Source organism: Brienomyrus brachyistius, unplaced genomic scaffold, assembly GCF_023856365.1.
Source record: "Brienomyrus brachyistius isolate T26 unplaced genomic scaffold, BBRACH_0.4 scaffold645, whole genome shotgun sequence".
NCBI lineage: Eukaryota > Metazoa > Chordata > Actinopteri > Osteoglossiformes > Mormyridae > Brienomyrus > Brienomyrus brachyistius.
Genome location: NW_026042920.1, coordinates 1 through 23,599, shown reverse-complemented (window position 1 = coordinate 23,599; position 23,599 = coordinate 1). Strand labels below are relative to the sequence as shown.

The following is a 23,599-nucleotide window of genomic DNA, read 5'->3' as shown; positions in this document are numbered from 1 at the left end:
TCGGTCAATGGTTAATTTTAGGGGCATTGCTGACCTTGGTTCTCAAGTCCCCAGCCAATCAGATCACTTTAGGGGGTGGTTGTAATTCCCTTGTTCTACCATGAGAGAATCTCTCTCAGTTTGGTGGGTTGAGCCGAAGTTTCTGTATTTCTCTTAGGAAAAGCTATACTGCCTTAAATCTGAGAGTATAATACTCCTCGTCTCATGCCTATTCAAACGAGACCAAACATGCGTGTATTTGTCCCTAACATCTATGTGTGCTGAGTTATCCTGTTTATAGTGGAAAAGGTGTCTGTGTCTGGAGGCTGACAGCTGTTGTTGCTGTGGATTGATTGTGGAACTCTGGTCACTCCGGGGGTGAAAGGTCTTGCTTTTTCTGTGCTGCTCCAGTTATTCCTATCCAGTCTCTCAGGAGCCGGCAGGCCTTTGCCTTCCTTAAAAGGGGTGGTTTGACGAGTTGAGTCCAGTCTTGCCTGGGCCAGCGGAGCTCTGAAATAGACTGATGCAGGCTGATCAGAGTTGGGGCCTGCAGGACCTATAAGTTTTATGTCCTTACAGAATGTAAGTGGCATCATACTAAACTAGTGGTGTTCGAACTAGCATGGAAAGAGGCTATGGGTAGCTACAAAAAGGCTCTTAGTGCCGCCAAATCATCTAGTATCTATCAGAACTAATTGAAATAAACAAAAATAATCCTAGATTCCTATTTACTATGGTGTCCAAGCTGACTAATAACCAGACCACTGGTTATTTTCCAGTGACGACTTTATGAAACTTTTTGACCAAAAATATGCTCAATTAAACAGAACATTTTGAATATTGAATATTGGTTAACCAGTCAGAACTGATGTACTTAATTTTATCTTCAAATTCATCTACTTGTATGCTAGACCCTGTTCCATCAAAATTATTCAGCGATGCTCCCAGCATTGATTGAACCGCTACTAGCAATAGTTAAACTAAAACATATAATCATATTACCCCAATTTTATCTTCACTGCACTGGCTGCCAGTTAGATTTCGTGTTGACTACAAAACACTGCTCTTAACCTATAAAGCTGTAAATGGTCTTGCACCGCAGTATGTGAGTGACCTCATTTGCGTTCCGAATCATACACTTAGATGACGAGATGGAGGTATTCTATCCGTACCCAGAATAAAGAACATTACCTTTGGGGGAAGAGCATTTGCTCATAAAGCACCACAGCTATGGAATAAACTTCCTATTAGTGTTCGGAACTCAGACACAATCTCTGCTTTTAAGTCAAGGCTTAAGATGTACCTCTTTCGCCAGTCTTTTGGATAGTTAAATCTTCTTTTCTAAGGTGAATGGGAAATCTGGAGGTTCATAGTTATTTGAGATTGAAGGGGAAAGGGGGGATTGGTGCTGTCGTCCTGCCACTCTCGCCGATCACTTAAGCTGTGGATGGGAGGTGGCTTGACGCCAAAACCTCTGTAAACCCTCATGCCTGTGCTTCCTTCCAGGTCACTCTTTTAGGCAGGCTGTCATAGTTGCTTTAGTCCTGCCGGTTAGGTGTAGGGCAATAACTCTTCTCCATCTTCTCTTTTTCGAGCTGATACCGAGCCGACTACACCGTGTGAACCCGCACCTGGACTCCTGGATATAACTACATGAAACCAACTGGGACTTTATAACTATATGAACTCTAATGAATGTCAATGTAAATGCAGTTTCATGCTCCTTGGTCGCCCAGAGGAGGATGGGGTCCCCTTCTGAGTCTAGGTTCCACTCAAGGTTTCTTCCTGCTAGAGGGAGTTTCCTTGCCACTGTCGCCTCAGGCTTGCTTGGTGGGGTTCTGGCCGGTTAAATGTAAAGTGCTTTGTGACAATGCATGTCGTTAAAAGCGCTATATAAATAAAATTGAATTGAATTGAAGTGCTTCCTCAGATTCATTTTTAAATGTTCTCCAGCTAATTTCCACTATGGCCACGAGTTCTAGTATTTTAAATTAATATTGAAATGGTCATTTGGCTGAACAGCATCCCGACCTGTTAGAATCTTATATACCTGGATCATGTCCCCCCATAGTCTCCTTTGCTTGAGGCTAAACAGATTCAGCTCAGCGAACCTCTCCTCATAAGACATTCCTCTAAGTGCAGGAATCATTCTAGTCATCCTACGTTGCACCTTTTCCAAGGCAGCAATGTCCTTCTGAAGGTATGGTGACCAAACCTGCACACAGTATTCTAGGTGGGATCTTACCAAGGAATTATATAATCGTAGCATCACTTCTCTTGACTTACATCTCTAGGTGTGTGGAGTTTAATCCAACATCCTTTTGCCTTTTTTTAATGCTTCCCCACACTGGCAAGAGTGGGACATGGAAGTATCAACATACACACCGAGATCTTTCTCATAATCAGCTACCTTTATTTCAGTGAAACCCATAAAATATCTGTACTTTACTATATTTACTATATTTCTGCTCCCTGCATGGATTACCTTATATTTATCTATGTTAAATTTCATCTGCCACGTATGAGCCCAGTCGCTAATTAAATCCAGATCCTGTTGTAGCCTCTCTGGACATGAGACATGATCTAACATCAATCAGAAGATACCACACCAGCAGATAATGATTTCTGGAATAGTAAAGTTAAAGGTTGGCTAATAATACCCCTCATCTCTTTTAAAACTATAGATAAGATGCCATCAGGGCCTTGCGATTTATTTATTTTGAGCTTAGCTAGGCTTTGTACCACATCAGCCTCAGTTATACATATATTGGTCATAGACATCGTTGTATTTGTACTAAATGGTGGTAAGCTATTCTACTGTGAACAGCCATTGTAAAATAATCATTAAACTCATTTATATCAATTTCATTTTCAATTATAAGGCCCTTACTATCCTGCAAATGAGTGATTTTCAGCTTTTAGAGCTCTTTCGGAGTTAAAATATTGGAAGAAACTTTTAACGTCATCCTTATAACTGTTATTAACTAAACCTGTAGACTTAGATACTCCTGCTTTATTTTGAAATCATTAGTTAATTTCCATTTGTGGAAGAAAGCCCTTTTGCTCCTGACTTTATTCTTAATTTTCGTAGTAAACCACCTGTGACATCGCGTGCTGGACGAACAGGCAGGAAGCGAGGAATCAAGGATCCGGGAAACGGAGAGTCGGGAATGAGGGTTTATTGATGAAAACAGGTACCAACAGCGAGAGATTTCAATGACAGGACTGGGGAAACAGACTTGAATGTGGACTAAATACACAGGACTACTCAAACTGACAGAAAACAGCTGGTTACAATCGGGGCAGCACACATGGTTAATGAGGGGGCGTGGCACACACGAGGATCGTACAAGCAGGTCATGACACCAGCTTGGTTGCAGTTTCCTAGATTTAGTTTTTCTGGAAACGGGTATGAAGTTCTTTTGCACTTGCAACAATGTGCTTTTAAAAAATTCCCATGCCTCTTCCACAGTATTGCTATTTAACTCCATCCGATTTACAGTTTCTAGTTTCAGTCTCATACCATTGAATTACCCTTCCTAACATTGTATACTTTTGTTTTGGACTTGGTTGAAGACTCAGGCAGCAGGAGTTGCCCCAACGTTGGTATGTCCTTATCCATAAGGGGGAGTAAACGTTCTGGTTTCCCGACCTTATAGATGAAGGAGTTGGGGGATGTTGCCAGTGACCTGCCGGATTCCAGGCAGAACAGGCCTCGCTATGCCACAGCCCTTCAGAGACTGGGCCTTCCGTGCAGAACCTCTGCATCCAAATTAGACCAGTTGTTTAACAAAACCCTAAAATGGGGTTATTTTTGACATGGAACGGGACTTTGATTCAACAACCCATTACTTAGTTGCGGCAAGTACCCAATATCAAGTATAGCTGCAAAGAATCTGCCAGAGATTTTCAGAGAAGTTCCCCAGATGCATGGACTGGACTAAGGTGCGTCAGATTAAACAGGAGCCTGGTAAATTCTGTGAGCCCCACGCCAAGTGACTGATGGAAACATACTCCAGCTACAGTGAGATGGACCCTCCAGCGGACCGAGAGTGGGATTCCCTCTGGGAGCGACAACTCGTGCAGTTGCTGGTGGATGAGCTGCAAACAGACATCAAGAAGGACTTCCAACCTCACAATCATTTACCAAACCACTTCAGGTAACTTGTAAAGATGTAGGTATTGGAGTATTCACACATTCATTTGCAGTGTCCACCTCCTGTCCGGTAAATTTGGCAGGACAAAATTTGAATAACCTATAGGCCAGACTCATGAATGCGGCTGAACGAGTAAAGGTAGAACAGGTGGCCAATCCTGTTATACAGTCCTAGTAGATTGAGAACCACCTGATTGCAACTGTAGTTGGAATCAAGGGCTGAGCAGCATGGTGGCCTGGGGGACAATTATGAAAACACAGACCCACTGATATCCTTAAAACCCACAATCAAAAGAGGAGTCAGGATGGCCAGTGACATGTGCTGGCTAAATGGGGACAACAAAGAGAGAACAGAACAAGGCAGGGAGGGATTCTGACACAGGTGCCATGCTACTTTGTTTAAATATGCTGTAATGTTTTAGTGCAAGCCTTAGACAATGGAATCTCTGAATGACGCCGCAGTCTGGCTCTTTCTGAAGGTCCTATACTGTAATCGTCCTGAGAAGTTGTTTGCATGCACTTGCTGCCTTGACACTTGTTGATGTGCGTGTGCCCTGCTCGAGCAGTAAAGGGGAGATCACATGCAGAGCTGATTTTCTGTAGTTCCTTAGAATAAAAATAGAATATTCTCTTCAAATAGGAACACATGCTGCGTTTGATTATTTCACTCCAACTCGGACAAAAACGTCACGAAAAACATCACTTCCCATTAGAAACGCCTCTTTTATGACGTTAATGTCTGACAGAATCTTCTTGTCCGAGTTGCCCCTGTGACGTAATTTCAACATGGCGGCTTACACACTCAACATTAATTCTATTTTACAAATCCTTAAAAATGTTTATTTTGTTAAATTTATTATTATCCCATCCATCCATTTTCCAAACTGCTTATCCTACTGGGTCACGGGGGGTCCGGAGCCTATCCCGGAACCAATGGGCACGAGGCTGGGAACAACCCAGGATGGGGGGCCAGCCCATCGCAGGGCACACTCACACACACCATGCACTCTCACATGCATTCCTACGGGCAATTTAGCAAGTCCAATTAGCCTCAGCATGTTTTTGGACTGTGGGGGGGAACCGGAGTACCCGGAGGAAACCCCACGACGACATGGGGAGAACATGCAAACTCCACACACATGTGACCCAGGCGGAGATTTGAACCTGGGTCCCAGAGGTGTGAGGCAACAGTGCTAACCAGTGCACGACCATACCGCCCATTTATTATTATTATTATTTATAATTATTAGTAATTATTAATGTAATTGCACGTGTTCGATTTAGAGAATACCATATTGTGACCGTAAACAGTATCCTAACATGCAATATCAGATTTTTACCAGACTTGTTAGTGTTTTTGGTTTGTTTGTAGTTTGTTTGATCTCGAAAAAAGAATATCGCTATGAATGTACTAAAATACTTTATAAAGCTTTTAATGTGGTTTGACTAGTTCCTGTTTCTTGTTTATTTGTCTGAAATAATAATCTTACTCCATAACTGCTAAAATATAAAGCAACAACACAGCAGCGTATTCATGGAGGCAGCCATGTTTGTTCCGAGTTGTGCTAGCTTGAACGGGAGATTGTTGGATGTGATGTCACCCAATTTGGAATTTCCAAGTTCCGAGAGAAAAACGAACGCACCACAAGACTCTGGCTGGAAATTTCTACAATAGAGCCATTTAGTTATTTCTAGAAAAATATTTAGAGCCAATGACCTGATGTCATTGTAACACAGGTCACTGTCCGTGGTGCTGAATTCTCTACTTGATGGGCTGGTGCTGAATGAATATGACAGCTGGCCAACATGTCTGTGTGCTTCCACTGACTGGCACCCAGACATATAATGACTTTTAACAATGAGGAGGGAAACGTCCAGACAGGAAATTAGTCAACAGTAATTAGTAATCACATATAGTTCTCATTTATCATGATGTAAAATTCAAAAACCTTTTTTTTATTATTAAGGGATAAATGTAATTGAGTTTTAATGTATCCTTTCCGCTCTTAAAATCGCAAATTATTTCTGACTATTAATCTGCACATTTTAATAATTTCATTAATATTACCTAATTGGTTTGTCTTTTTTATTAAATTTTAAAACTAGCTGTACAATTGTTGATGTTGTTGCTGTTCTGAATGTCATTGGCCTGTTGCCTTACGTCTGTCTAAACATGAGTGAGGGGATGGATGCACTATTCTATGGGGGCCTCTGTAGAGAATAAATGATCCTAATTTTATATTGAGAGAGATGGTTAATTCCTTTTTAATCCATACTGCGTTCAGAGCCCCTGTTCTGCCGTTGATCACTGCTGCATATCATCCCCAAACCAATGGCCTGGATGAGAAAACGAATGATGACATAAAATGGTAAGTCTGTTTTTGAGGTTGTTTTAGAACTGTGTGAGACAGGCTCTATTCTTTTAACATTACATCAGGAATTACTGATATTATTGACAATCAATCCCTTAATATACAGTATCTCACAAAAGTGAGTACACCCCACACATTTTTGTAAATATTTTATTATATCTTTTCAAGGGACAACGTTAAAGATATGAAACTCTGATAGAATGTAAAGTAATCAGTGTACAGCTTGTATAATGGTGTAAATTTGATGTCCCCTCAAAATAACTCAACACACAGCCATTAATGTCTGAACTGCTGGCAACAAAAGTGAGATTAAAAATGATTTGTGGCAAGATCGGATCATGTGTGTTGAAGAGTTTCTTATGACTGACAAGTAGTTATTTAAAAACATATCTTGAAACAGCAAATTACATTGTTCTTAATGCTTTTAGAAAATGACTCTTTATAATGATCTGTGAATAATAATAATTTGCTATGAATGTTTTTCCACTTCAGCTTTCCACAATTATTCTTCCCGATGAGAAAAGCTACGGCACGTTTTTTGATGAAAAAAATAAAGTAGTTGAGACAATAAGCAACAACAGCTGAAAACATCTCCTAGTAACAGGAAAAACAGAAGCAGGCATGTGGTAAACGAATACAAAAGAGGTACCAAAACACAGTTTATCATGTTGGAGATGAGGCGCTTCTGTTCAACATGAGGAAGCGGGGACGGAAAGGAGGAAGAACGGAACCGGATTTTACCGGACCTTATGTCATCCAGGCAATATGTGGCAAGCTGGTTACACTGTCTAATTCTGAAGGGGCAACTTTAAAGAACAAATACAATGTAAACCACATACAGAAGGAGCCAAACTGATGTCCCAAGTCAGGAATCACACAAGGTGCCAGAAGAGTATAAGACCAGTAAACCTCCCTCTAGCGCAGAGCTTCTGACAATCGAGAAGGATGCTGACAGTTGAAAAAAAACTCATGTCTGTGTGTTATGAAAGAATATCAATAAATGTTTCCGAAAGGGGATGACTCATTTGGTAATTATTTACGGCTTATGTTATGGCTGCCAATTTACAGTCTTTACTGAAGTCTGACTTCTTTTGAGTCACCTTTAATATAGATTGGACACTCTCTATGCAATGTGCAATACTTACATAGATGGTAAATGTTTACCTGCTTGCACAGATGGATGATTAGGTAATTAGTGTAAGTGTGTGTGTGTGTTCAATCGCATGTATGTCCAAGGTCCATAGTAAATAATATACACTGATCAAGAGATGCCCGAAAGTGGATAAAAGAGGACATTAGTGGGTGTATCACTTAGTGTAACGCGTGCAGGAAAATGAGCAGGACTGCAAGCCATATAATGACCCTTGTCTAGCTCTTAATACAGTATGCATACAGTGATGTATCTACAATGGACAGCTACTATGAGCAGATAGCACAGTACAGGTGCTTATAAGATCTGTATGCTATTTCCATCCATCCATCCATTGTCCAAACCGCTTATCCTACTGGGTCGTGGGGGGTCTGGAGCCTATCCCGGAAGCAATGGGCACGAGGCAGGGAACAACCCAGGATGGGGAGCCAGCCCATCACAGGGCACACTCACACACTATTCACTCATACATGCATACCTACGGGCAATTTAGTAACTCCAGTTAGCCTCAGCATCCATCCATCCATCCATTGTCCAAACCGCTTATCCTACTGGGTCACAGGGGGTCCGGAGTCTATCCCGGAATCAATGGGCACGAGGCAGGGAAGAACCCAGGATGGGGGGCCAGCCCATCACAGCTCACACTCACACACCATTCACTCACACATGCACACCTACGGGCAATTCAGCAACTCCAATTAGCCTCAGCATGTTTTTGGACTGTGGGGGGAAACCGGAGTACCCGGAGGAAACCCCACGACGACACGGGGAGAACATGCAAACTCCACACCCATGTGACCCAGGCAGAGACTCGAACCCGGGTCCCAGAGGTGTGAGGCAACAGTGCTAACCACTGCACCACCATGCCGCCCCCTGTATGCTATTTCATTCTATAAAAAGAAACTTACTGTACTGTACAATAAAGTATTTCACCACTGCTTCTTCCTCAGCTCCCACTGTTTGCTAGCACATGCATCTTTTGATTTCTTAGTGCAATCTGTGCTTTATTTTTTTTTTGTGAAATGTAAGTGCAGTATCTGTTTATTAAGTGCTGTGGTTTAATATGTACATTATTATTTCAGTACTGTGTATACTGTCCTTAATGTCTTGCCTCTCTCGTATAACTTGAGATACGCCCAAATTGACTTGCAACAAGTGGTCCTGGTTCCAAATGCGGAAGGCGATGGATACCTGTATTTTATATGCTGTAGTGTGCTGGGTGTCAGACATTGCAATGCACCTTGCTTTGATCTTGACCTGTTAGATCAGAGGGAGGTAATCTTATCCAGAAAGGGCCACTGTGTATGATGGTTTTCACTGCAACTCTCTGAACAGCGAACCTAACAGTTATCCCAATACCTTGATCTTGCTAGCATATTTAAATGTGTACCTATTCAGGAATAGAGTGGTGAAGGCATTCAGAGGAGGACTGATGATTATCAGAGGGAACAAAGGGGCTGGGTACTTGTCAGTATCCAGTAGAACCACCAGACTCCTACACTGAATGGTTCTGGATGTGGCACAGACGTTAATCCCTCTGTATTAGGGGATCCGTCTCCAGTTTGTACTCTTCTAGTTAATAGGTAGATTATCAGGCAGTTTTTCACCCTAGTCCAGTACTCATTGACAGCCTAATACACCGTGTTTCAGTTTGTCTTGATAGTCAATACATGTCACAGGATGTACATTACTCTGATGGGCAGGCCCTCTTACATATGATGGAAATTGCAATACCTACTTTTGGCCACGAGATGGCAGCAAGAAAATAGAAAAATTATTTTCCCACGGTCTACTAGCAGCTTTTAGATGTTAATTCTTCATAAAAATAATTTGACTTGATCCAATGTATTTTTAATACAAACAATTACCACACAAAGCTGCTAGTTTCCTCCGGTTTCCCCCCACAGTCCAAAAACATGCTGAGGCTAATTGGAGTAGCTAAATTTACCGTAGGTGTGCATGTGTGAGTGAATGGTGTGTGAGTGTGAGCTGTGATGGGCTGGCCCCCCATCCTGGGTTCTTCCCTGCCTCGTGCCCATTGATTCCGGGATAGACTCCGGACCCCCTGTGACCCAGTAGGATAAGCGGTTTGGACAATGGATGGATGGAAATAGCATACAGATTAAGCACCTGTACTGTGCTATCTGCTTATAGTAGCTGTCCATTGTAGATACATCACTGTATGCATACTGTATTAAGAGCTAGATAAGGACAGTGGGTCATTATATGGCTTGCAGTCCTGCTCATTTTCCTGCACCCGTTACACTAAGTGATACACCCACTAATGTCCTCTTTCATCCACTTTCAGGCATCTCTTGATCAGTGTATATTACTTACTATGGACCTTGGACATACATGCGATTGGACACACACACACACACACACACACTTACACTAATTACCTAATCAACCATCTGTGCAAGCAAGTAAACATGTACCATCTATATAAGTATTGTACATAGCATAGAGAGTGTCCAATCTATATTAAAGGTGACTCGAAAGAAGTCAGACTTTAGTAAAGACTGTAAATTTCTCAGCCATAACATAAGCCGTAAATAATTACCAAATGAGTCATCCCCTTTCGGAAACATTTATTGATATTCTTTCATAACACACAGACATGAGTTTTTTTTCAACTGTCAGCATCCGATCCAAACGGGATTCCCATTTCCTTTCTGTGGGATCCAACAGAACACGGGCTGACCATCAGTCAACATGTCTTCAACCATGCAGGACAGGACCCAGTCCAGGCCAAACCTCACGGTGCTGGTGTTAATAAAAAAAATGTAAGGAACATGCAGCTGCAGCTCACACACAAACACAGTCCACAGCATCCAGAAAAAGGTCAGGCCTTTTTCTTCTTTAGCTGACTCCGCCCAGACCTCGCCCCCTTTCTGGGCGCCTCGCACTATGCCTTTGAACTGGCCCTGCAGCTTGGCCCGTTTCCTGTTTCCCAATGCAAGTCATAAGATTCACCCGTAAATGATATTTTGAATCGGAACGATATTTATTACTATTGTTTAGATTAAATATATAACGGTTTAATGATTGAATATAACTTGATATTGTTGTTTGTGTTGTTTAGTTTGAGGTTCTAGTTTCTGTCTTTATCCGCTTTCGTTTCAGTAGGCAGCTGGTTCATCCCAGGCTCAGGGTCTCTCTGCTCTTCATCAAACCCACACCCCCAGTTTGGGAGCACCCTCTCCCTCTCCTCCCCCCACGGCTGTGACTGTTACTCCTCCTTGAGGAGTAACTGCTCCGCCCCCTATCCCAGCCCCTATACCCACAGGAGTGCATCACCCAGTGAGCCGCCGCCCTGCCTGTCCCCTCACACAAGCACACACTGAAATCATGGTCCTAAGCTCTCTGTGTGGGTCACCACGATAGTACAGCACACCGACGATTACCCTCTGACTGAATCAGAATCAGCTTTATTTGGCCAAGTATGTTCACACATATTGGGAATAGTTAGACATTTAATCAAAATAATTAAGACAAGACATAAACATACAGTTCTGTTGATATGCGACGCATATAACCTCTGCATTCACAGCACTGCTTCAGTTATCGAAGAGCAAATTTCCAAAACTCACTCAGTCCGATAACCTAAAGTAATAAGTCATAATCCTCTTCATACGTTGCAGTAATGGGAATGAAATCTCACTCAGTGTTTATGTAATGGAGCAATGGAATTTCGTGAAATTTCCAAAAGTCCACAGAAATATTTAGAAAAACATTCCTGCAGACTGAGTTTTTGATATTTGCTTTTCAATTAACACAATTTTCTTCAGTCTGAGGTTTAACAGAATTCAGCCATATGCTGTTCAAAAAAAACTACACAGAACAAAAACAGAATGGACTTTACATCTGTCTGAAAGGAAAGTTGACACAGGCTGCAGCAGTGAACAAATCAATCAATGTATTAAAGTTAGGCATTAAGTAACTGGAGGCAGTATATACATAACATGATAACATGCCTTTTCTGTATTGACCATATTAAGGACGCTGTAACACTGCCCACCACATACCTGCTTCATTTATTGTTTTATACTTGCAGCTGCTTATTCAGACAGCTCGTCTACCTGTCTGTCCATGTTGCCCTCCCATGACAACTGGTCCAGCCTACAGGTGCCGTCCCATTCCGGCATGTTACCCATGAGTCATAGCGGCACCTCCGGGAGCAGCTCCAGGTGAGCCCGTGCCTCCCCTCCCCCACCTGTCCCCATGCTGAGTCTCGGGCCCCCGTCTTCCCTCTTGTTCTCGCCTATACCCACATCCTGGCCTGTGTCTGCATCGTCTCACCTCGTTAACAGGACTTTCGCCTTCTTCTGTCCTGATCCATTCAGGCCCATCATTCTGGGACATGCTTTGATTTATTTCGCCATAGTTACTCTTTGTTTTCCTTTGTACTTTGCACTCTACAAGTAAAATGAATAAAAAATAGGCATTATTTTGATATTGTTTTAGTACAGTGACACTAGTATATTTGTTGTTGTTTCCAGGCAACACTGCATGCTGATTTAACGTCTTTCCTTAATCTCCACCCCATTGCTCACACACAGCCAGTATCCCAGTTTGTGGTCAATGAGCTCCTCCTCACTCACCCCAGTCTCCTAGTCCAGTGGAATGTCCAACAGCTTGGGCTCTCAGTTCCTGCGTGTCATGCCCGGCTCGTCCGCTCCTCCTGTGTGCCACGCCCCCTGATTACCCACGTGTTTTCTCCCGATTTGTACCCAGCTGTATCTAGTTAATTTGCTCAGTCCTGTGTATTTCAGTCCGTGTCTTACCTGAGTCCAGTGTCTGTCATTGATGTTTGTATGCGTGAGATGTTTCCCCGTCCGCGCTTCCTAATTAAACTCCCGTTTTTGCCTGTCCGCTTGCTCCTTGCACGCCTTGCCCGCACGATCGCCTGCCTGCTTGTACCCGATCGTGACACTGCGCAGCTCTACAACTCATTACCCAGGGCTCTCGCACCCGGCCACAGTGCCCCTCTCAGGCTCCCCGCTGTATGACAGCACTGCCCCATCGGAAGTTCATGAAGCCTCACAGTACGACGCCTCTCCCCACGCGCGCTTAGCCACCACCGGGACTCCCATCACTCCTCCTTCCCTGTAGGGCGGCGCACTTCCATTATTATTACAGTTTCTACTGTCACTCTGTTGCTTTTCCTGGTGCTGGACTTTTGACAGATAAATACATTATTTGTTGCATTCAGTGACAAAAGATTGGTCTGTTTAACACCCTCAGTCTCCACCCTATGAGCCCCTTGTTGGCGGCAGAATCAGGAAGATGTCGGAGAAAGCAGAGGTAAAGTGAATAGTCACCTCGACAATAATGTGGAAACCGCTAATGGTGATCATGCCTGTGTGGGTGAAATGGATCACCACAGTATAAGCGGATGATGATTATAGACGATTTTTCCCTTTTTCTTTATGTCTGTTTACCATCTAATAGGCATTTTTTTTCTTTGGGATGCGTCTAGGTCAGATACGACCAAAATATTTTTCTCATTTCAGAAGTGAAAAAAAATATTGCTCTCAGATTCTGTTCAGTTGTAGTTTTTTAAAATAATGTACCTTGATTTGTGTTTGTTTAAAATGCCATTACCTGTTGCTTACTGGGCCGCTGAAAATGTCTGGCCCAGCTAAATTTCTTGGTTTAAAAATCTGGCCCAACTACTTTCCAGACCTGGACTAGCCCTACTGAATCATACACTAATGTTATTCTGTTATGTGGGCTGTTGTGATAGGGAGATTTGCTGGATGCTGCACGACGGGTGGTGTCCCTGCTGCAGAATGCCCTGTCTGAAGCAGCACCTAGAGACAGTGAGGGTTGTTGTTATCACCTTAATATTGTATATACGCAATCTGTTATTTCTTAACTAATATAATTGTAAGGTATTCTTCTAATATATTGTGCACAGCCAACAAAAAAGAGAAAAATGCAAAACCAAAGGAAGGCTTTCTTTTCTCTTAAAAGTCTTTTTTCTAAACCAACTGAGAGTCAGTTAGAGGGGTGTTCATTATCAGTATTGTTGCTGGCATTTCTGAAAATGTGCCAATTTTAGTCAAGTGGCTACTTTTCAAATGCAGTCCCTGGCCAAGATGAAGAAAGTTCATGAAGACTACATGATAATATTAAGCACTGACATAACAAACAACATTTTTTACATGCAAAATATACAGGAAATATACACTGCAACAGGCTAGGATAGACAAATAACCAAATACACTTGCAAGCCTGACCACTTTAGACCCCAGATTAGAAAATTGGTGAATGAGCATATATTTTTTCCAAGTTTTGTTTTGCTTTCAAGTTCTCACAAATAAAAAAAAAAAAAGATTTTCCCACTATAGCCAGATCCAGTTTCTGTGGGGGGCGGGGGGGGGGGGGTGACAATTTGTAGTAATAACTATTTCCTGCTGAAAACCACTGGTAAACTATCCACATGTCTCTGAATATCTGTGAGTCCCGAGACCTCCATGACAGATAGATATAAGTTGCTAGTGTTGATCGGCAGGAAATCTTCTCCAAAGCCCCACCACCACCTCACACCAATCCACCCAGGGTTTACTCCAAATAAATTTGCTGGTAATACAAACCGGATCAACTTGTGGTTTGTGTCCACGTGTACTAGAGACAAAGGCCCTGGTACATTCTGCGTACAACACAGCCAAGACTTGACAACCTTTATATGATGCGCATGGAATCAACCCTATGCATGGAGGCTGCAACTCTTCTCCACCGAACCCTGTAGCCCATTGACTGCAGCCTGCATTGACTATCCTGTAGCCTGCATTTGGTAGATCATTCTTGACAGAAGAAACCAAATTGTCAAGTTCCCTAACACAGAGCTCATACTCTTTTATTCTTCTTAAGATTGTTCTTCTTGAAACACCCATCAGTGTGGCTATGCAAGGCACAGGAAGTTGAGTATGGAGCATTTCTTTCAAACATTGTTCTTCAATCAAAATCTTGGGTCGTCTATTGGTGGCAGCGACTTCCTGTGTGACACATGGGGCTGGACGTTCCAGATGTGCCCTCACAAGGTCAAAGAGCTCTTGCAAAGCCAGGGTGATAGCAGGAGGTACTTCAATGTGATTAGACAGGGCCTGCAGAAGATACAGCTCCTGATGACAAAGGAACTCCAGGTAATCCAAATTTAGTGGAGTCGCGCTGAATCCTATTTCTATTTTATGCAGAAGACTTTCGAGAAGGTGGTATCTGAGCTGTTCACAGAACAAATTATAGTTAATGAGGTGTCAAGATCTTGTCTCTGATCCACACACTAGGCCTACCATTCAAAAGTTTTAATTATGAAAATGAAATGTTTTTGTTTTGTGAGGTGCTTGTTCATGTATGATGATGTAGTGGCTGCTCTGTTTGACCGTGGTAAACCTTTTCACAAACAATATAAGTGAAGAAGTATGACATTAGATCTAAGGACCAGAGTATAATAAAGTTAAATAAAATCCATCAAAAACACTTACTCAGTGGAGATTCCAATGTAGTAGGCAGACAACTTTATGGCTTTAATAATGAGTGTATTTAGCAGCTACAAGGACAAAAGATATTATAAACCTCTCCATTTTAATGCTAATTTAATAAACATTAACAGATAGCACTTAAGGTGGTTTCGCCTATAGTCTGCTAACACTAACCCGAGAACTAATATCTGAGGAGCGTTCTTCCCAGGATTTGAATTTATTAAATTGGCTTTGTGATGTTGTATTAAGAAATTTTATTCACAATGCAATTTACCGTACATTGGCCCATTCTTTTATATACGGTAAGACGAAGCGGGAAATTCGAGCGAGCGAGTGCTGTGCAGACGCGAGCGCGTAGAGGGGATGGGTTTTCAGCACTCGAGCACACGCACGCGCGTGGTTCGACTTTTGGCCCTAATTTAACGGCGAGCGAGTGAGTGAGTGCTGTGCAATCGCGAGCGCGTAGAGAGCATGGATTTTCTGTTTTTATGCGCACGACTTTTGGCACTAATTTAACGCCATAGAAATGTGTGTTTAAAAGGGGAGGAGATCGGGTTGCAGCGCTGGTGTGAGCGGTTTCTCCGGGCAGTTCGCTCGAGGCTAACGTGGCTTTGGGAACGTGGTGTACCCGTCACCCATGCCAGGGAAGAAATCAAAACCGAAATGCTAGGAATATGGACTTCATCTTACGTCAAGCGTTTTCCCCTCCATTGACGCCCATAAAGAAAAGGCTTAAAGTCCATATTCCTAGCATTTCGGTTTTGATTTCTTGTCAGGTAAGTCTTTATGGCCAGATACATTCGCGAGAAATTTGGTGATTTGTGGTGACTGTTTTAATACATTAAGTTGCGTTACGCATTTTCACATTAAGCGTTTTAGAATGTCCCGTGGCAGGTATCCCCTTCTATTGCCCTAGGGAGGGTTGTAACCCTCGTCTGTATATTAATAAAGAATAATCCTTCTATTCCTGTCTCATGTATCTGGACCTCCCCAGCAATTTAACGAAATTTGGTGGCAGCGGTTACAAGTGAACCCGTTTAAGTTTAGCGCTCATACTTCCGTCCATATGTTTAAGACCCACCTTGGCTGACTTAGCTGACATGTCCTGATTTCATAATCTTCAAATTTGTAATCTTTTCTCCTTCATCTAACTCCATGTTTTTAACTTCTTGTCATTTTCTTGCCGTTTGACTCATAGAAAATTATCAGACTTAAATGACACGTCAGCCTGTGCAGACAGCGATTTCAATGTTTTAATAAATTGGCCAGCAGGTGGGGGCAGTGCTCAATTTCATTAATGCCATTCAGAAAACTTTCAGGCTTTATGTCTTAATGAACAGCCTAGAAAAGGACAAAGCATTATATTACTGATGCATACAGCAGATCCCCAACTCAGGCTGTGTTGCATATTCTTAACAGTGCTACAGTATGTTCACACAGCCAGTACAAACAAACTTGCAAGATCTAGACCAGGGGTCACCAACCTTTTTAAAACGGAGAGCTACTTCACGGGTACTGAGCCATACGAAGTTTGATATCAGTTTTAAACGCCCTCCTAAACATGTCTAAACTTCATGCATGATAAACATGTTTTAAATGCTTTTTTATATTCAATTTCAAATCTATATAAATGCAAATGTGATAGATTAGAAACAGGACAAAATAAAATTTTAGATGATGTTCGCTGGTGAGTTGTGCTATTTTATAGAACAGGTCCACGGGCAACTCATGTGGTCATTGGGGGCATCCTTGGGGCACCATGTTGGTGACCCCTTATCTAGACCTACCACATCAGGTAGGAAGGTGCCTATTTCTACCAACTATTCAGACCATCAGACCCAAACCATACATTCAGTCATGCACAGGCACTCCACCAGAGGGCTCTACATTCTGTCCTACATCTGCTCACCTGTTAGACCCACACTCAGTCTCCATCCTGATTTCTACCTACTACTCGGACTATCTCACCAAAACCAGTCCTGTGGCCTGTTCTATGAAGCGGGGTTACTGGCTTATTGGGGAAACTTGTTGGATTTCTTGATCGGGACCTTCAACTGCTCTGCCATAGAGAGCATCCTAACATGCTGCCTTACGGTCTGGTATGCGGGCTGCTGGTGGCCTCCTACCGCTCTGCCATAGAGAGCATCCTAACATACGGCCTTACGGTGTGGTATTCGGGCTGCTGGTGGCCTCTATGACTTTTTTTGTAGACAGTCCATCTGTGTGGTGCTGTTTGCACGAATTGTTTTGGGAAATGCACTTACAGTTTTGCAGATGTTAAGGGTGATTCCAGAAATGCATCAAAGCAACTGAGGAACTGCAATGTCACTGTACAGTTACTTATAATGGGCGCCAATGTAATGTGTAGAGTGGCAAATAAACTGATTCACCATTTACTCTCATGTACATCACTTAAAATGCTTGTTTTAAATGCAAATGTGTGAATGTAAATCTAAGCAGTAAAGCTACAATTTACATTCTGTTTGCATGGTGGAAAGAACATTTAATCTGCCTTTTAAGTGTGATTAGAAGATCTAATGCCTGTGTGCTTGTAATAAGATGGTCGCTGGTTCAAACCCAGCCACAGCACATCTCTGCGTCCTTGAGCGAGGCCCTTAACCCCCAGCTCACTGGGCATCACTATGGGTGGCTGCCCTTCGCAGACAACTTACTCTGTTTACTCTAAAAAAAAGAGAGCAAGTTGAGAGAGAAGTTAAGACAATTTCTCCACAGGGACCAATAAAGTATCAATTATTATTACTGTATGAGAGACTGTCTAATATCAGATAGATAACAGACTCATACTGTGCTGAGCTTGTCTGAGAGAGATGATTAGCAAATGCTCTCCCACAGTATCTCAGCACTCTGTACAAAGAACTTTATATGCTCAGTATCTGCTCCTGTTTATCTAATTGTTCTCATTTTAACTGGATGTTAAGGAGTAAATTAATAAACGTCATGTAAGTGCACATTAAAATGCTTTTTCACTGTTACTTAAGTTCCCATGTGAACAGCCAATCAGATCAGCCTGATGTGTGTCTCTCTGTTTCCTCTCTGTTTCCTGCCCTTTCATCCCGACCACGACCATGATCTCTCACTTAGCAGCAGAGCAGTTTATTCTAAACAGTGGAAGCACAAAAATGTTCAGACTCTTTGGTCTTCTCATTTTCATTAGTAAGGCCCTATAATATAAATTATTTTGGGATTTTAATATTTTCATTTATCTGTATGATGTGATCAGTGGAATTTGGCCATTTAATCTGCATCATAGTTAATAGTTATTTAGATTACTATTATATGTCTTATTTGATTATGATTTTTTTTGTTTTTCTGTTTTTGCAGACACTGCACTGACTACAGATGTTGTTCAGCCCAGTCACCTGATGAGGGTTCAGCTTGGAGACAGTGTGACCCTGACATGCTTCTGTCAAGGAGAAACAACTTTTGTTACTTTGTTTAAGCAAGCTGTTGGTCGGAAGCCCCAGCCCATGGCGAAAGCACTTCTCTACGTACCTGGTGAATTTTACAAGGAATATAAAAGCATAAAACGTTACTCCTTACTGAATGCAGAGGGGAGTTTTAACCTCACTATTTCTAACGTGGAGCCGTCAGATTCTGCAGTGTATTATTGTGCTGCTGTGTTTCTTCATGAGGTCACCTTCGGGAATGGAACCTTTGTCATAATCACAGGTAAATGAGATTCCAACTATTTTCATATTTGCTTTATTATAATGTCAGTAAGATTATTCCCTGCAAAATAATTTTGACAGTTTAGTTGTTTGTCAATATAAAATTAGCAAAGATACCTTATTGTCTGCTTTGTTCCATAAATGTTTTTCTAAACATCAAACAAAAATCATTCATTATTATTATTATTATTATTATTATACAATTTGTTGCATTTTGCTTGCTGTCAGCCAAAAGCCTAACCTTCTCTTTATACAGATGTTAATGTTACACATTGCAGCCTCTTTAAAACAAATAACATAAAAAAATGTTTGAGTTGTTATATACAGTATAGGACTGTGCAAAAATCTTAAGCAACAAAAGAAAATTATTTTTGACGTTATTTATCTGAGCAGTCAGTGTGTATTCACTCTGAAAAAAAAAATGCATGATTTAACATATGAACTAGGGATGTGCACCATTCAGAACTGATTTGAGAATGAAATTCTCAAATACGTATCCTAAAATTCAGGATTTTGAATACATATATGAACTTGAATTTCAGTTCATTTTGTTAATCTGAATTACATTTGAATTGTGGTTGAAAACAGGTTGTGGCATTGAAATTTATATTTGAATTTAAAGAAGAAGAACGAAAAAGGGTTTGGATTCAAATTCAAGTTCATATACGTACTGTAGGTGTAGCTTTTAACTAAAATATGAACTTTAATTTAAATATGAATTATACATAAACACATTAACATTGTTATACATCATTGTTATAAAAATGTCGTTTTGTAAAGAATGAAATAATGCAACATTTGAAGTGTCACCTAAAATAATAATTATACTGTCATTTTGTGCACCATGGTGGATCTGCTCATAGGAAGAGCTGAGTGTCTCTCCTTAAAAGTCAGTGTTGGCTGCAGTGACGGCAGTTTCTAACCTAAGAAACGTCCCAAACACTTTTCCTGCATCAAAAGTCAAACTAGTCCCTATTCCTGCCATGAAAGGTTCACATAATGTCACCGATACCTGAACCAACCATGTTTATCAGAGGATGCCAACCCTTTGGCTGCAGCTTTCTCTGCACACGCTGAGAGAGTCTTCAGTGTAGCAGGAAAAGATTTCAGGCCAGAAGATTGCAAATTAAATCATGAAACCTTTGAAGATATTATGCTGAATAAATGTAATAATAATGAAAAATTAGCAATGTGTATTGGAATAAAGCATAATTGTATTTGCCATGACGTTTTGCTTTTCGCTGTAGTGCTATGGTTGAACGGAAAAAACTTACTTTTGTGTGCATAAGAAAATAAATAGGAGGAACTACGAAACCAAGTAATTCCTTTTACTATGTATACTTTTTCTTTAATGTTAAAAGATAGACAAACTAGTAATGGGCAAACAGCTCTTCGGCTCTTGAATTAAATTATGCAGGTACTACAGCAAAATGCTCAAAAATACCAAAACACATCAAGAGCTAAATATGCAAAAACAATAAATACCTTCCTGTGGAAAAGGGGCAACATAAACCAAATGTAAAGTCACGAAAATCATGAAAATATAAAGTACACTTTACACACTTCATTTCTTTGAATTGAAATTAATTATATTCATCTACCTTCATACATTAATACAAGACATTATATGATTATAATGTTTGTTATTATCATATAATTTTTATTTAGGTATTATGTAGGTGCAGTTAATGTATAGTGTTACCTGATATATACTAATAAGCAGTAATACAATAAAAAGAGAGAAGAATGTCAGCTGTTCTCCAAGAAGTTACTGATTTCTTGGATGGCTAGAAGAACATCGATTCAGTTCCCAAAAATCTGTAAGAACAATTTTTGAGGATCTGTATTTTCCATTGTTATTCTCAAAGGGCTGTCATCATGACTATTTTGCTTTTCAGGTAAAGACTCCAACAGCAGGACTGTGGTACAGCAGCCTGTGTCTGACACATTGCAGCCAGGAGACTCTGTGAGCCTGCAGTGTACGATAGAGACTGGGAGCTGTGCAGGAGAACACAGTGTTTACTGGTTCAGACATGGATCAGGAGAATCCCTTCCTGGAGTCATTTACAGCCATGGAAACAGCAGTGATGAGTGTGAGAAGAGCCCTGAGGCTGGATCTCCTACACGGAGCTGCGTCTACAGCCTCCCCAAGGGGAACCTCAGCCTCTCCGATGCTGGGACTTACTACTGCGCTGTGGCCATGTGTGGGGAGATGCTGTTTGGGAACGGCACATAGCTGGATATAGATGGTAACAGCCAGTGTGGGGAGATGCTGTTTGGGAACGGCACACAGCTGGATATAGATGGTAGCACCCAGTGTGGAGAGTATATCTGCTTCAAAGTTTTATTTAGCTTATTCTGCTATTAAGACATTTATTTCTTTTTTTAATGTAATGAATTTTCTAATTTAAGTGCTTAAATTAAATTACACAGATGTTAATTTAATAATTATCCATCCATCCATCCATTTTCCAAACCGCTTATCCTATTGGGTCGCGGGGGGGTCCGGAGCCTAATTTAATAATTATTTCAAATATTAATATCCATCCATCCATCCATTTTCCAAACCGCTTATCCTATTGGGTCGCGGGGGGTCCGGAGCCTAATTTAATAATTATTTCAAATATTAATATAAATTGTTAAAATGCAAAATACTAGAAGTTCATGTTAAAATGGACTATTTACAAAACAACTGCTGTAATGTGTTATCGATTTGATCTTTAACTAATGTAATGTAAGCAAATGGGAAATGTGTCTCTATATCATTATGCTGAAATCTATCTCTTTGTTACAGGCTTTCAGAAGCTGCTGGATCCTCTTCACTCTGGCTTGCTGATAGTTTTATCTTGCAGCATTATTCTGAACGTTGCTCTCATTTGTATAAGATGTAAAACTGACCTGTACACACTGTGCAGGTACGCTGCCCGGCTTTATGCACTCAGAAGGACAAAATGTAGATTTTAACAAATTATAGAAATATAAAATTGTTTTATGATAGATAACATTTTCATATTAAAACCACTCTTGCAGGTAATACAGTTTTAAAATCCATTATTAAATCTCACCTTATTTATATAAACCTTTTTGTACTGTAAGATTTACATTTTTGTATTATATCTTTCATATTTTGCAAAATCTATTGAAATATACATGTTGCAATAAGTTGCATATCAATAACTTTTATTACCAAGATCTCCTTTATAGCAATTTTATTATATATGATATATGAGAACAAATGACACGTATCCAAACATGCACACTTAAATTGACAGAAGTCATTTTTACTTTCATTTTTGAGACAAAAAGGATGTTGATTGCTTGAAAATTCGGAATGTTATCTGACCACGGTATGATACCGTGCGAAATTAAATAATATATTGATGTGTTATATATTTTAAACAGATGAAAAGAACAGTGATATATCAAAAGTGGAATGGTCACGCAAGCAAGTATGTAATAAATATTTCAAATTACAAATCGTCAGTAAAACAAATGAACCTCAGACTGATTTCCATCCTGGGATCAGCATTTTAAGTGCTATTTGTGAAAATAGGTAATAGCAAACCGATTTGATCCATCCAATTCTGCCATCTTTGTCTCCACAGTGCCATGACGAGGACACACTGAATTACGCTGCCCTGAACCTTAAGAAGCCAAAACCCAGGAGACAGAAGAAAGACGGGAATAATGACACTCTGTATTCTGACCTCCGCTACAGAGATTATGAATAAAGATGCTTCTCATTCATGTCAGTCACACAGAGTGTTCAGGGTGTAGCTTTAATAATGTTCAGAGGAGGGCAGGGGAGCCAGTGCTTCTGAGACTGAATCACGGGATTTTACGGAGCACCGGTGCTGAGTTTGGTGTCAGTGTGTTTGGGGCGCATTTTTACTGGAAGTGCAAATGTTCAAGCCAGACTGGGGGCTGAGGGAGGGGAGAGGGGAGCCACAGAGATTATTTCTTCATGGCATGGGGGGGAATAAGCGGCTTTAATGTTGTGGAAAGGCTGAGTTGCTGCAATCAGTTCTTTGATGTCACACATGCTTACTTGTCTCCCTTGTGTACCATGCTGAATGGTTTGGGGCAAACGCACAGGGACTGATCGATTATATTAAACAGATGAAAGAAACTGAATGAAAATTTCAAGTGTTCTTAAATTACGTTTTTCATTTAATTGTGTGTTCTGGATGTATTTTTGAGTATATACATGTACCTGTATATGTACCTGTATATATACCTGTGTCGTTAACGATGTGGATAATTAAGAAAGAGGAGTTTTGTTTCTTGCTCCTGTCTTGTTACTTGGCTCACAAACATACACACACATAGACACACACACAAACATACACAGACACACAAACACACACACACATAGACACACACACACACAAACACACATGCACACATGCACACACACACACTGCTACGGCTCTGTAAGAACACTACCATGCTCTTTTGTGTGGTGAGGTGGGGTGGGGGGTGTTAAATAAGATGAAAATGACAATGGCTGTACTTTTGTTATGTCAGTTGTGTTTCTATAGTCATTGTATCATATTCCACAAGCTTTTTATTCTACAAGATGTACAAGCCAGTCAGTGTATTCAGTGGGGTGTTCAGGAGTCATTAGGTTCTGAAAAATGTCTTGCATTTAAAACATAATGTACTTTTGAATACTTAAGTATTTTTAGATGCAAATACTCCAGTACTTTAACTGAAGTAAAAAATTAACTGAAAAACTTTGAGTATTATTTGACGAGGAGTATCTA

The 23,599-nt window shown here is 40.9% G+C and overlaps 1 long non-coding RNA gene across 2 annotated transcripts in view; it reads left to right on the top strand.

The window, feature by feature from the left end:
- LOC125729374 (uncharacterized) overlaps positions 1-22,671 on the top strand; it is a 75,814-nt gene extending 53,143 nt beyond the window's left edge. Inside the window, exons 2-3 of one of the 2 annotated variants that reach the window (XR_007389818.1) lie at positions 22,236-22,282; positions 22,439-22,671. This is a non-coding gene — a long non-coding RNA (uncharacterized LOC125729374). The remainder of the gene's footprint in view (positions 1-22,235; positions 22,283-22,438) is intronic. The other variant, XR_007389817.1, reaches the window with a different exon arrangement.
- Positions 22,672-23,599: the final 928 nt, after the last annotated feature.